Source organism: Salvelinus namaycush, chromosome 3, assembly GCF_016432855.1.
Source record: "Salvelinus namaycush isolate Seneca chromosome 3, SaNama_1.0, whole genome shotgun sequence".
NCBI lineage: Eukaryota > Metazoa > Chordata > Actinopteri > Salmoniformes > Salmonidae > Salvelinus > Salvelinus namaycush.
Window position 1 is genome coordinate 95,228,478 of NC_052309.1, and position 14,116 is coordinate 95,242,593.

General features: G+C 41.6%; 1 protein-coding gene and 2 pseudogenes across 1 annotated transcript in view; 1 reads left to right on the forward strand and 2 right to left on the reverse strand.

Moving 5' to 3' along the window:
• The window catches only part of LOC120043725 (gastrula zinc finger protein XlCGF57.1-like), a 714,153-nt gene that overhangs the window by 360,436 nt on the left and 339,601 nt on the right, over positions 1–14,116 (forward strand). The window lies entirely within an intron of this gene.
• The window catches only part of LOC120043729, a 79,606-nt pseudogene that overhangs the window by 20,689 nt on the left and 44,801 nt on the right, over positions 1–14,116 (reverse strand).
• On the reverse strand, positions 2,346–13,883 carry LOC120043711 (annotated as a pseudogene).

Genomic DNA, 14,116 nt, shown 5'->3' on the forward strand with positions numbered 1-14,116 from the left:
GATTCACAAGATCTTTGTCTTTCATTTGCTGTACGCTGTGTATTTTTCATAAATGTTTTATGATGAGTATTTAGGTAATTCACGTTGGTCTCTGTAGTTATTCTAGTTGCTTTGGTGAGAGTTGTGATGGTGGCTGCAATGTAAAACTATGATTTATACCTGAAATATGCACATTTTTTCTAACAAAACATATGCTATACAATAAATATGTTATCAGACTGTCATCTGATGAAGTTGTTTCTTGGTTAGTGACTATTTATATCTTTATTTGGTCGAATTTGTGATAGCTACCTATGCAGGAAAAAAATGGTGGGAAAAAAAAGTTGTGTCTTTTGCTATCGTGGTTAGCTAATAGAAATACATATTGTGTCTTCCCTGTAAAACATTTTAAAAATCAGAAATGATGGCTGGATTGACAAGATGTGTTTCTTTCATCTGGTGTCTTGGACTTGTGATTTAATGATATTTAGATGCTAGTATTTACTTGTGGCGCTATGCTAGGCTATGCTAGTCAGCTTTTTTACTGATGAGGGTGCTCCCGGATCCGGGATTGTGACCAAGTAGAAGTTAAGAGAAGATGACACCCAGGCCATATGACACCCAGGCTATACTCTATTTTTGATAGAGTACATTAACCAAGACCATACGTACATTTATGACAGCTGGACGTACTATGGTCAGAAGGATACAGGAAAAAGGATGGTAGCAAAATAACTGATGACCAACACGTGAAACATAATAACATGCATTATTTTTAGGACGTGAAAAGGGTTCTGCCATCATTATAACCTAACCAAAAGCAGATATGAGCGTTAGTGGGCGTGAACAAGCAAGCGATGAAAAGAAAATAATGGAGAAGGGTCAAGGGAAGCTATTTTCATATAGAGGGAGGGGACTCTATTTGTTATGCAAAGACAGAATCCTATAAAGGCAGGACTCTGTAATATGAGAATTGAGTCTCTTTCCATGGAGGGGCTCGGCTCTGTTACGTTTGTGATAGGGTCCTTTCATGGAAGGACTCAGTTTTGCTACTTTGTATTAAAGTCTATATTGAATTCACAAGTTCTTATAAGAGTGATATATTTCTGAGACAATTATCCACGACAGGGCTTAAAGCGGTTTTAGGGGTGCAGACTAAGAAACTTCTATTCGACCAAATAAACCTCACATAGCAAATAAGCCATTCGTTTCTTGATTGACCAAATTCAACACATTTTCATTGACCTCAACACAAAAACTCCTTGCCTGGTGGAGCGAAAAAATTCCACCTGCTGGAGGGCGACAGATTTTCACTCGAGTTGGGCCCCTCTCTCTGCCTCTTTTTCTCTGACAACGTTCTCTTCGAGCATCCACATATTTTTTATTGGCTGAGGCCCAGTAAGTGTGGCCTCGTAAATAAAATACCGATTAGCGCTGCGCCATCATTGCGGTGAAACAGTAAAGTCCGATGTATGTTCAATCCGACATCTGCAGTGGCCATACAGCATTTACGGCGATGCAACCTTTGCAGAAGTCAGGACATTCATACTTGCTGCGCTTCACGGAGCAGAGCTGTTGTGAAGGAAGGGGTCTTCTTCTTCTTTGGTATTATGGCGGTCAGCAAACAATTGTTATAGATGCACGACTCCAACTGATTTGTCTATTTATCAGCCTACTATTCCGTAATGAATAGAAATAATGATAACAGGGCAGACATTCCTTACACTTTCTGTATATGTTCATACAAGTGACCACAGGAAACTTCTTTGATCAGAGGTTAGTTTGTTTAATAAGGTTTGCAACCCGGAGTTTACACTTACAGCAATTTACAAACAAGACACTCAGTTCTCAAGATGGTGTTTTCTCTTTTTATCCCCTACTATGGTTCACCCCGCCCAGGGTGACATCCCTTAACTTTAATACAATATAAACTAATAATGAATAGTTGCTAATACAAAGATGTTTCTGCTAGGCGGAGTTTAGCTTATTGTTATTTGCAGTTTCCCAATCCTCCTTCCTCTTGCCTGACCGAGCCCCCTGTCTCATTGACTATAAGAACTACAGATTAATTGTTAATTTAAAAAATATTAAATCAATACATGTGTCTATAACTGAGTGCTTGTTTGTGTAAGAGTACAAGTGCATAGGTTTGTGTGTGTGTGTTTGTAATTGGTGGAAGGTGGTATGTGCATTAACATTGGTGAAGTAACACATTAAACATTGGTTTAGGTGTTATTACATGATCGGTTTAAGTTATTACATTATTAATTTAAAAAAGTTGTTACCTGATACCAACAACTTATTACATTAAGTGGAAAAGGTTATTACGACAACAATTCAACATTTTATCAGATAAATCAACAATATATTACATTTACCGGTTTTATTACATTATAAATCTAAAAGTTATTACATTAACCGTTGTTACAAGACACAGTATGCATAGTTCTTGCCTTGAACTCATGGAAATAATTATCCAATATATTATGGATTAGATTTAGGATCATTTTAATCAATACAGATTTATAAAATACACAATTTAAGTGATAACTTCTTGTTTAGAAGATAATGTATTGATCAATTGAATACATGCATATACACCTATTGTTGAAACTTTATTCTACATAATGACATTTCATAATAATAGTATCATGAGTATATGGAATATACAACTATCAACATCCCTCCCACACACACACACACAGGTTCCCTATAACATTTCCTATGATAACATTTATCCATTTAGATCAATGTGTGATATTACATAGACACAGGGGAGACCTGATCCTAGATCAGAGCTGCATATACACAGAGGTTACCATGGTGATCAGACTGAGGCAACTGTTTAAGAATGGGAGATGGATATGACTGTTCACTGGATGTTTTCTACTGATCCTTTATTTAGGGATCTGGAACCGGTGCCAGAAGGGGAGGGAGATGAAATACAGCAAGTTTGTGCTTTCTGGTGTTTTCTCATTGGCCCTAAATAAACAAAGCTCTTCCCACCTAGACAGATATACGGTTCCTTCTCCAGTGTGTGTTCACTGGTGTGAATAAAGGGTCCATAACTGACTGAAACAATTCCCACACTGATCACAGGAATAAGGCTTCTTTCTCACCAGCGTGTGTTAACTTGTGTGATTTCAGGGTCCCTGACTGATTAAAGCTCTTCCCACACTGATCAGAGCTATAAGGCTTCCCTCCAGTGTGTGTTCGCTGGTGTCTAGTCAGGGTGGAACCTGCAGCAAAGCTCTTCCCACACTGACCACAGATATAAGGCTTCTCTCCAGTGTGTGTTCGCTGGTGTGTAGTCAGGGTGGAAGCTTGAGCAAAGGTCTTCCCACACTGATCACAGCTATAAGGCTTCTCTCTAGTGTGTGTTTGCTGGTGTGAATTCAGGTTATCTAATTTAGCAAAGCTCTTCCCACACTGATCACAGCTATAAGGCTTCTCTCCAGTGTGTGTTCGCTGGTGTGAATTCAGGTTATCTGATTGAGCAAAGCTTTTCCCACACTGATCACAGCTATAAGGCTTCGCTCCAGTGTGTATGCGCTGGTGTCTAGTTAGTTTTTCTGATTGAGCAAAGCTCTTCCCACACTGATCACAGCTATAAGGCTTCTCTCCAGTGTGTGTTCGCTGGTGTGTAGTCAGGTTGGAAGCTACAGCAAAGCTCTTCCCACACTGATCACAACTATAAGGCTTCTCTCCAGTGTGTAGTCGCTGGTGTCTAGTCAGGGTGGAACCTGCAGCAAAGCTCTTCCCACACTGATCACAGCTATAAGGCTTCTCTCCAGTGTGTGTTCGCTGGTGTGTAGTCAGGATGGAAGCTTGAGCAAAGGTCTTCCCACACTGATCACAGCTATAAGGCTTCTCTCTAGTGTGTGTTTGCTGGTGTGAATTCAGGTTATCTAATTGAGCAAAGCTCTTCCCACACTGATCACAGCTATAAGGCTTCTCTCCAGTGTGTATCCGCTGGTGTCTAGTTAGTTTTTCTGATTGAGCAAAGCTCTTCCCACACTGATCACAGCTATAAGGCTTCTCTCCAGTGTGTGTTCGCTGGTGTGTAGTCAGGTTGGAAGCTACAGCAAAGCTCTTCCCACACTGATCACAACTATAAGGCTTCTCTCCAGTGTGTAGTCGCTGGTGTGTAGTCAGGGTGGAAGCTACAGCAAAGCTCTTCCCACACTGATCACAACTATAAGGCTTCTCTCCAGTGTGTAGTCGCTGGTGTACAGTCAGGGTGAAAGCTACAGCAAAGCTTTTCCCACACTGACCACAACTATAAGGCTTTTCTCCAGTGTGAGATCGCTGGTGTGCAGTCAGGTAGGAAACTACAGCAAAGCTCTTTCCACACTGACCACAGCTATAAGGCTTCTCTCCTGTGTGTAGTCGCTGGTGTCTAGTTAGTCTATCTGATACAGCAAAGCTCTTCCCACACTGACCACAGCTATAAGGTTTCTCTCCAGTGTGTGTTCGCTGGTGTAAAGTCAAGGTGGAAGCTACAGCAAAGCTCTTCCCACACTGATCACAGCTATAAGGCTTCTCTCTAGTGTGTACACGCTGGTGTATGGTTAGGACTCTTGCACTAACAAAGCTTTTCCCACAATCAAGACAGAGGTAAGGCTTCTCCCCTGTATGAATTCTTACATTAGATTTGAAGGTGTTAGATGCAGCAAAACTCTTCCCACACTGATCACAGTGAATAATGAAGCCACTCTTGCTTGTGAAACTCTTCCCACAATCAGAGCAGCAGTAGTGATGTTTCTTCCCTATACGTCTCTGCTGGTGTTTCTTGAGATGTTCTGATCTGGAGACACTCTTCTCTGTCTTGTCAGCAACAGGATGTTGTTGAGGCTCCCCAGATGATAAGCCCCTCCCACTGAGAGAACAACGGTGTGTGTCCCCTGTGAAACAAAGACATTGAATAACTAGGTTTTGGAAATACAGGTCCATAAATAGTATTATTTTTGTGAAAATGATTTGTTATTTAGCAGACGCTCTTATCCAGAGCGACTTACAGGAGCAATCAGGGTTAAGTACCTTGCTCAAGAGCACAGACAGATGGTTTTACCTAGTTGGCTCAGAGATTCAAACCAGCAACCTTGTGATTACTGGCATTAACCACTAGGCTACCTGCCTCCCTCTTCAATAAATACACTCTATGGCCAGTTTATTAGGAACACGCTCCTCCGTTCACGAAACTGGATTGACAATTTACTGGCCACTGAGTGTATATTGTTTATCAATCAATTAACAGAAGTTACAGAAGCAGATTGTAGTTTCATCCACCCCCCCATTGTTCTTACTTGATGAAATCAAAACTCCATCTCCCTCCTCGTGTCCTTCTCTCACAGTTCCACTCTGCCCTGGTGTTTTCCTGCAGTCGACCAGCCGCACAGACACCCTCTTCAGACCCAGCAGTAAGGCGCTACCAGGAGAGTTGTGACCAGGGGACCCCGGCATGGTGGAGGGACTAGCTCTGTCCTGGTGACCACAGGAAGTAAAGTACATAAAATATCATTAGACCAAACATTTGATTACAGACTAAAAAACAGACTAAAAACAGACTACTCTCGGTTGACCAAGATATTTTTAGCCAGGGACTTGCATAACTCCAAATACAGGTGTGCCAAGCTTATAGTGTCATACCCAAGACTCGACGCTGTAATCGCTGCCAAAGGTGCTTCAAAGTACTGAGTAAAGGGTCAGAATACTAAATAAAGTATATTTATTTTTTATACATTTGCAAAAATGTCAAAAACCTGTTTTCACTTTGTCATTATGGGGTATAGTGTGTTGATTGATGAGTCAATAAACATTAAATTAATTTTAGAATAAGGCTGTAACGTAACAAAATGTGGGAAAAAAGTGAAGAGGGTCGGAATACTTTCCAAATGCACTGTAGCTACCATAAAGTGACCATTTGATTGAAAAAACATCGTATTGACTAAGTTTGTAGCTCCACCAGATTCTCACTTCCACGTGCACATTGTCGTCCATTAGCAACCAACGACGAGCTCCTTTTTTGTAGCATTTCTGACATCTTTTCAGCCGGATCTCCGAGTTATATTCAAACGGGTCAGCAACAATACAGTTACTATTAGCTAAAATTTGCTTATTTGCCCAACGTCCAGCAGCTAGCCTCTGTAGCTAGCTAGGTAACACCAGTCAGCTGAAAGCTAGCTAGCTAATGAACGGGCAAAGAAAGGTAGCTAGCTATATTTGTTTATGGGAGGTTTGATACACATATAACAAAGCCATTCGGCAGGTAAAGCCAGACAACAGCTGACCTAGACACATAAGGAAGCTCATGATAGCTAATTTACTCCCAAATGCCAGTCCTACATTTATCCACTAAACATAGCTAGCTAGCTAACTACATCAGTTCAAAACCAACACAAAACGTTGGGCAAATTGCCATGATGCTAGCTTACAATGCATGCAATGCAATTGGCTTTTGCAACACTAGCTAAAATCAAATCAAATCAAATCAAATTTTATTAGTCACATACACATGGTTAGCAGATGTTAATGCGAGTGTAGCGAAATGCTTGTGCTTCTAGTTCCGACAATGCAGTAATAACCAACAAGTAATCTAACCTAACAATTCCACAACTACTACCTTATACACACACACAAGTGTAAAGGGATAAAGAATATGTACATAAAGATATATGAATGAGTGGTGGTACAGAACGGCATGGCAAGATGCAGTAGATGGTATAGAGTACGGTATATACATATGAGATGAGTACTGTAGGGTATGTAAACATAAAGTGGCATAGTTTAAAGTGGCTAGTGGTACATGTATTACATAAAGATGGCAAGATGCAGTAGATGATATAGAGTACAGTATATACATATGAGATGGGTAATGTAGGGTATGTAAACATTATATTAAGTGGCATTGTTTAAAGTGGCTAGTGGTACATTTTTACATAATTTCCATCAATTCCCATTTTTAAAGTGGCTGGAGTTGAGTCAGTATGTTGGCAGCGGCCGCTAAATGTTAGTGGTGGCTGTTTAACAGTCTGATGGCCTTGAGATAGAAGCTGTTTTTCAGTCTCTCGGTCCCTGCTTTGATGCACCTGTACTGACCTCGCCTTCTGGATGATAGCGGGGTGAACAGGCAGTGGCTTGGGTGGTTGTTGTCCTTGATGATCTTTATGGCCTTCCTGTGACATCGGGTGGTGTAGGTGTCCTGGAGGGCAGGTAGTTTGCCCCCGGTGATGCGTTCTGCAGACCTCACTACCCTCTGGAGAGCCTTACGGTTGTGGGCGGAGCAGTTGCCGTACCAGGCGGTGATACAGCCCGACAGGATGCTCTCGATTGTGCATCTGTAGAAGTTTGTGAGTGCTTTTGGTGACAAGCCGAATTTCTTCAGCCTCCTGAGGTTGAAGAGGCGCTGCTGCGCCTTCTTCACAACGCTGTCTGTGTGGGTGGACCAATTCAGTTTGTCCGTGATGTGTACACCGAGGAACTTAAAACTTTCCACCTTCTCCACTACTGACCCGTCGATGTGGATAGGGGGGTGCTCCCTCTGCTGTTTCCTGAAGTCCACAATCATCTCCTTTGTTTTGTTGACGTTGAGTGTGAGGTTATTTTCCTGACACCACACTCCGAGGGCCCTCACCTCCTCCCTGTAGGCCGTCTCGTCGTTGTTGGTAATCAAGCCTACCACTGTAGTGTCATCTGCAAACTTGATGATTGAGTTGGAGGCGTGCATGGCCACGCAGTCGTGGGTGAACAGGGAGTACAGGAGAGGGCTCAGAACGCACCCTTGTGGGGCCCCAGTGTTGAGGATCAGCGGGGTGGAGATGTTGTTACCTACCCTCACCACCTGGGGGCGGCCCGTCAGGAAGTCCAGGACCCAGTTGCACAGGGCGGGGTCGAGACCCAGGGTCTCGAGCTTGATGACGAGTTTGGAGGGTACTATGGTGTTAAATGCTGAGCTGTAATCGATGAACAGCATTCTCACATGGGTATTCCTCTTGTCCAGATGGGTTAGGGCAGTGTGCAGTGTGGTTGCGATTGCGTCGTCTGTGGACCTATTGGGTCGGTAAGCAAATTGGAGTGGGTCTAGGGTGTCCGGTAGGGTGGAGGTGATATGGTCCTTGACTAGTCTCTCAAAGCACTTCATGATGACGGAAGTGAGTGCTACGGGGCGGTAGTCGTTTAGCTCAGTTACCTTAGCTTTCTTGGGAACAGGAACAATGGTGGCCCTCTTGAAGCATGTGGGAACAGCAGACTGGGATAAGGATTGATTGAATATGTCCGTAAACACACCAGCCAGCTGGTCTGCGCATGCTCTGAGGACGCGGCTGGGAATGCCGTCTGGGCCTGCAGCCTTGCGAGGGTTAACACGTTTAAATGTTTTACTCACCTCGGCTGCAGTGAAGGAGAGCCCGCAGGTTTTGGTAGGGGGCCGTGTCAGTGGCACTGTATTGTCCTCAAAGCGGGCAAAAAAGTTGTTTAGCCTGTCTGGGAGCAAGACATCCTGGTCCGCGACGGGGCTGGTTTTCTTTTTGTAATCCGTGATTGACTGTAGACCCTGCCACATACCTCTTGTGTCTGAGCTGTTGAATTGCGACTCGATTTTGTCTCTGTACTGGGACTTAGCCTGTTTGATTGCCTTGCGGAGAGAATAGCTACACTGTTTGTATTCGGTCATGCTTCCGGTCACCTTGCCCTGGTTAAAAGCAGTGGTTCGCGCTTTCAGTTTCACGCGAATGCTGCCGTCAATCCACGGTTTCTGGTTTGGGAATGTTTTAATCGTTGCTGTGGGTACGACATCGTCAATGCACTTCCTAATGAACTCGCTCACCGAATCAGCATATTCGTCAATATTGTTGTTGGACGCAATGCGGAACATATTCCAATCCGCGTGATCGAAGCAGTCTTGAAGCGTGGATTCAGATTGGTCGGACCAGCGTTGAACAGACCTGAGCGCGGGAGCTTGTTGTTTGAGTTTCTGTTTGTAGGCTGGAATCAACAAAATGGAGTCGTGGTCAGCTTTTCCGAAAGGGGGGCGGGGGAGGGCCTTATATGCGTCGCGGAAATTAGTATAACAATGATCTAGGGTTTTTCCAGCCCTGGTAGCACAATCGATATGCTGATAGAATTTAGGGAGTTTTGTTTTTAGATTAGCCTTGTTAAAATCCCCAGCTACGATGAATGCAGCCTCAGGGTGTGTGGTTTCCAGTTTACAAAGAGTCAGATAAAGTTCGTTCAGGGCCATCGATGTGTCTGCTTGGGGGGGAATATATACGGCTGTGATTATGATTGAAGAGAATTCCCTTGGTAGATAATGCGGTCGACATTTGATTGTGAGGAGTTCTAGATCAGGTGAACAGAATGACTTGAGTTCCTGTGTGTTGTTATGATGATCACACCACGTCTCGTTAATCATAAGGCATACCCCCCCGCCCCTCTTCTTACCGGAAAGATGTTTGTTTCTGTCGGCGCGATGCATGAAGAAACCAGCTGGCTGCACCGACTCCGTTAGCGTCTCTTGAGTTAGCCATGTTTCCGTGAAGCAGAGCACGTTGCAATCCCTGATGTCTCTCTGGAATGCTACCCGTGCTCGGATTTCGTCAACCTTATTGTCAAGAGACTGGACATTGGCGAGTAGTATGCTAGGGAGTGGAGCGCGATGTGCCCGTCTCCGAAGCCTGACCACGAGACCGCCTCGTTTGCCCCTTTTTCGGCGTCGCACAGGGTCGCCGGCTGGGATCAGATCCATTGTATTGGGTGGAAGGCAAAACACTGGATCCGTTTCGGGAAAGTCATATTCCTGGTAGGAACGATGATGAGTTGACGTTAATCGTATATTCAGTAGTTCCTCCCGACTGTATGTAATGAAACCTAAGATTACCTGGGGTACCGATGTAAGAAATAACACATAAAAAAACAAAATACTGCATATTTTCCAAGGAACGCGAAGCGAGGCGGCCATCTCTTTTCGGCGCCGGAAGTTCTATAGTCCAAGCTATGGTAAGAGCTAGGCATTTGACAGGCTTCATTCTTTTTACAGCTCCGATCTGGATGGAGGACTAGTCCATGTGTAGGATATTTGTCAACAACTCTGCAGTGCACGCTGTTCCAGCTGTGTGGTGCTTGGGTTGGGGAACGGGGCAAATGCCCCCGAAACCACCGAGGTAAAGTTGGTTTTATATTCGGACATTCGACAAAAGCCATTTAAATTCACAATTTGTCACAGAAACATCAAACTATGTATGATGTATTCTATAAATGTCTAACATACGTTTACAACATTGGTTTCGAGGAAAAATTCAAGGTTTGATTTGATAGAAATACATAATATATCAAATGCCATTTAAAGCGGTATAAATGAATAACGTTTTCACTGATTATGACAGAATCATCAAACTAGGTATGATTTATTCTATAAATGTTTAGTATACTTTTACAACCTTTGTTTGGAGGAAACATTCCAGTTTTGATTTGATAGAGGGCATGTAGTCTGTCTATATTTATATATTACCATGGGTATTGAAAGATACTAGAGGGTGGATAACAAAAAATCCACTAATATAAGAAGTGGACAGTACATGTTTTGTTGTTGGGCTAAATGTTTACATTATGATTTGTCTCTGAACTGTATGCGAACCCCTCTGCAATCTACTGGCACTAATCATTAAAACCTAGGACTTCAACCAGGCATAAAAATGTGGTCTTTGCATCATCCAGAGAAAACTGAAGGTCATCTGACCAACTGGGTTTGTCTTTGTGTAATATAACAGTAGGCTCATGTAGTTTCATCCTTTAAGACATTTAGAAGTATGAAACTTTGTCTTGAAACTTTATTGTAATGTTTGATTTTACAACATTAAAGTGTGATACCTTTTTTCCCAAAATGTCTGCCTTTATGACTATACGATTTATATTGCATGAATACTCAACGATGATTAACTTCTGTCAGGGTTGTGGTCAAATGCATGTCATTTAAAGTCAATTTAGCAATTGAACAAAAATCCAATTCAATTTGAAAATGTTCCTGATTGCAAAAGCATGTAACATAATTTGGGTATTCCAGAACTGTAATTTACATGTAAATAAACATAACCCTGTTTTATGTTTTTAATACTGCAGATAGAATGCTCTGTGTGCCAGAGATGGTACCATTCAGCTTGTCTGGGGATGACAAAGAAGGACTTCAACAAAGCCAAAATAGAAAATGATTGGAAGGGAACTCTTTGCTGTTAAATTAGAGACATATAAATAAATAACTGTTGTGCCTTTTAACTACTTTAAAATGTGGAACTGTTGCACTAAAAATGCAAACATTGTTTTGGCATACAATTTAAGATTGTAAACATTGTCTGACTTCATATAGAACAAATTGCACTTGAAATTAACATTTCTTTAAAGTTATTGCAAATAAATGCATATTTTTCACTTTTTTCTGCGACAATCACTGAATTAGTTATTGAATTATTCATATTTTTTTTATTTTTTTTATTTAACCGTTATTTTACCAGGTAAGTTGACTGAGAACACGTTCTCATTTGCAGCAACAACCTGGGGAATAGTTACAGGGGAGAGGAGGGGGATGAATGAGCCAATTGTAAACTGGGGATTATTAGGTGACCGTGATGGACACCGGGGTTAACACCCCTACTCTTACGATAAGTGCCATGGGATCTTTAATGACCTCAGAGAGTCAGGACACCCGTTTTAACGTCCCATCCGAAAGACGGCACCCTACACAGAGCAGTGTCCCCAATCACTGCCCTGGGGCATTGGGATCTTTGTTTAGACCAGAGGAAAGAGTGCCTCCTACTGGCCCTCCAACACCACTTCCAGCAGCACCTGGTCTCCCATCCAGGGACTGACCAGGACCAACCCTGCTTAGCTTCAGAAGCAAGCCAGCAGTGGTATGCAGGGTGGTATGCTACTGCTTTAATATATATATTTGAGATTTTATGTATTTCTATCAAATCAAAAGTGGAATTATTCCTCAAAACAAAGGTTGTGTTTGTGTATGCTTGACATTTGTAGAATAAATCATATCTAGTTTGATGCTTCTGTGACAAACGGTGAATTAGTTATTGATTTATACCGCTTTAAATGGCTTTTGGCGAATGTCTGTTGAATGCCCGAATATAAAACCACCTTTACCGCGGTCCCGAAACCCTGATTATATAAATCTATAGGATGCACAACTGCAACACTTTTAGGCTAGAGGCAAGCTGTAAAAGGCACAAGGAAGATAAGCCTCTATTGTACATGGGGATTTCTTTGTTTAGTATCAATGGCTGAGTTATATGACCTTAAGGTACACAACCTTTAATTCAATGACAACCATTTTCCTTAGCTTTCAATGGGAAGTGAGACAGTCACAATTAATTGAGCTATTCACCTAGTGAAAGCTGGAGACAATTACCTTTGACTATCCATGGTCAATTCTAAACATACTTCAACAGTTAGTTCAAAACTGATTTTAGCTATTAGAGCGCAACAGCCAGCAGACTGTATATTCTAATTTTAATCTGACGTCTAGAATTTGTAACAGAAATTCTGAATCCAGATGTCTTTGTTCCAATGTTTTTTCAAGTTCAAATGTAAAAAACTATATATCAAAACTATTTTATTTTAGACATATATGATATTGGGATTACTCTGAATATCACACATGGACATTTCCTATGGCCGGATATGGAATCATTCAATTTCCTGAGATATGTGACACCATATTTTCTCTCTTCATGTTGACAAATACTGACTGTATACATTGCATATCTGTGTTTCCTCAGCACATTCAAGACATGAAGCTTCTCTTGTTTGAGCTCCATATATTAATCTTGATATGCTGAAAATAAGGAGAATTTCTGAGTTTTCAGCAAAACCTCAATAATTAGACGAATATTAAATTCATTATTTTATTCAAATAATTTCTGGATTCCCTCCTGATATCATACATGGTATGGCCAGATATTGACTCATTATATATCATGAGATAGGCCTATGTGGACATCTTATTTTCTCAATATGATGACAAATACTGACAGTAGGCCTACATTGTATATTTTCTCAGCACATACAATGCATATGCTCTTGACTGAGGTCCACATCAGGATCTTGATATGCTAAATAAGGACCATTTCTGATGCTTATTTGCGCTGAGAACATGCTCAATAATTTGACTAATATTAACTCCATATCATTCTTCGACACTAGCTATAATTGTTGTATTACCTCTGCTTAAAGACCCGGGAAAACACAAGCTAAAAGCACCATAACTGGTAGCCTAGCAACAAGATTTACCTATTTTCAACTGCCTTTTTAATTTGGGCGCCACAAATTAGTGTGTAAACGGTGTGTGTGGTCAAACTGACACCTCAAAGAAGTTAACCGGTGCCTTCAAAGCCTCTCAATGGCCAATATATAGCATCAGCAATCCAGGGTTTATATACATCACTGGTGTTGCCGATGCCTAATTATTTCTCCCTGGTTCTGACCTGACCTGCTGCTGGTTGCGCATTGCCTTGTATCATCAATCTGTGTGCGATGAGCTAGTAGGCTACTTGGCTGAAATTACCACCATGGTTTCTTTTGTCCTGCTGTTCAAATCGAACTCATGGATGTGGAAGATCACACGTGAAAACTGGATCTAGACATTTTATACACCACAATAGGTATACTATTAATAAAAGTCAACCAAACTTACCCGATCCCTCGTGGAAGCTGACGTTACTGTAATCTTTAAAAAAATAAAAAACGACACTAAATGTGTACGCTACAGTTACTTTCTTTGTCACAACGTTCAGATCAAGAAAAGCTCGACCACAACTTTATAAATATCAAAACTCCATTTAAGTTGTGACAAATGAACGTCTCATGTAGACTAATCTTACATTAGAAACATCCTGCAAAAGCATGTGGAAACGTATTTGGTTTGAAAACTAGATAGAGGATGGTAACAAAGTACTTCCTGTTGATGCTTTTCAGCTTCTTCTGTGGTGTTTAAGAGGTGCCGCCACCTACTGTACATAGTCATCAACACCTCTCTTCAAGTGGGTGAGGCGGTTTAGGGAGTCATTATGCTAGAAAATACTTTTATATTATATCATGAATCAATTTAAACTGTACATTACATGTTTCACTATTTTAGAAT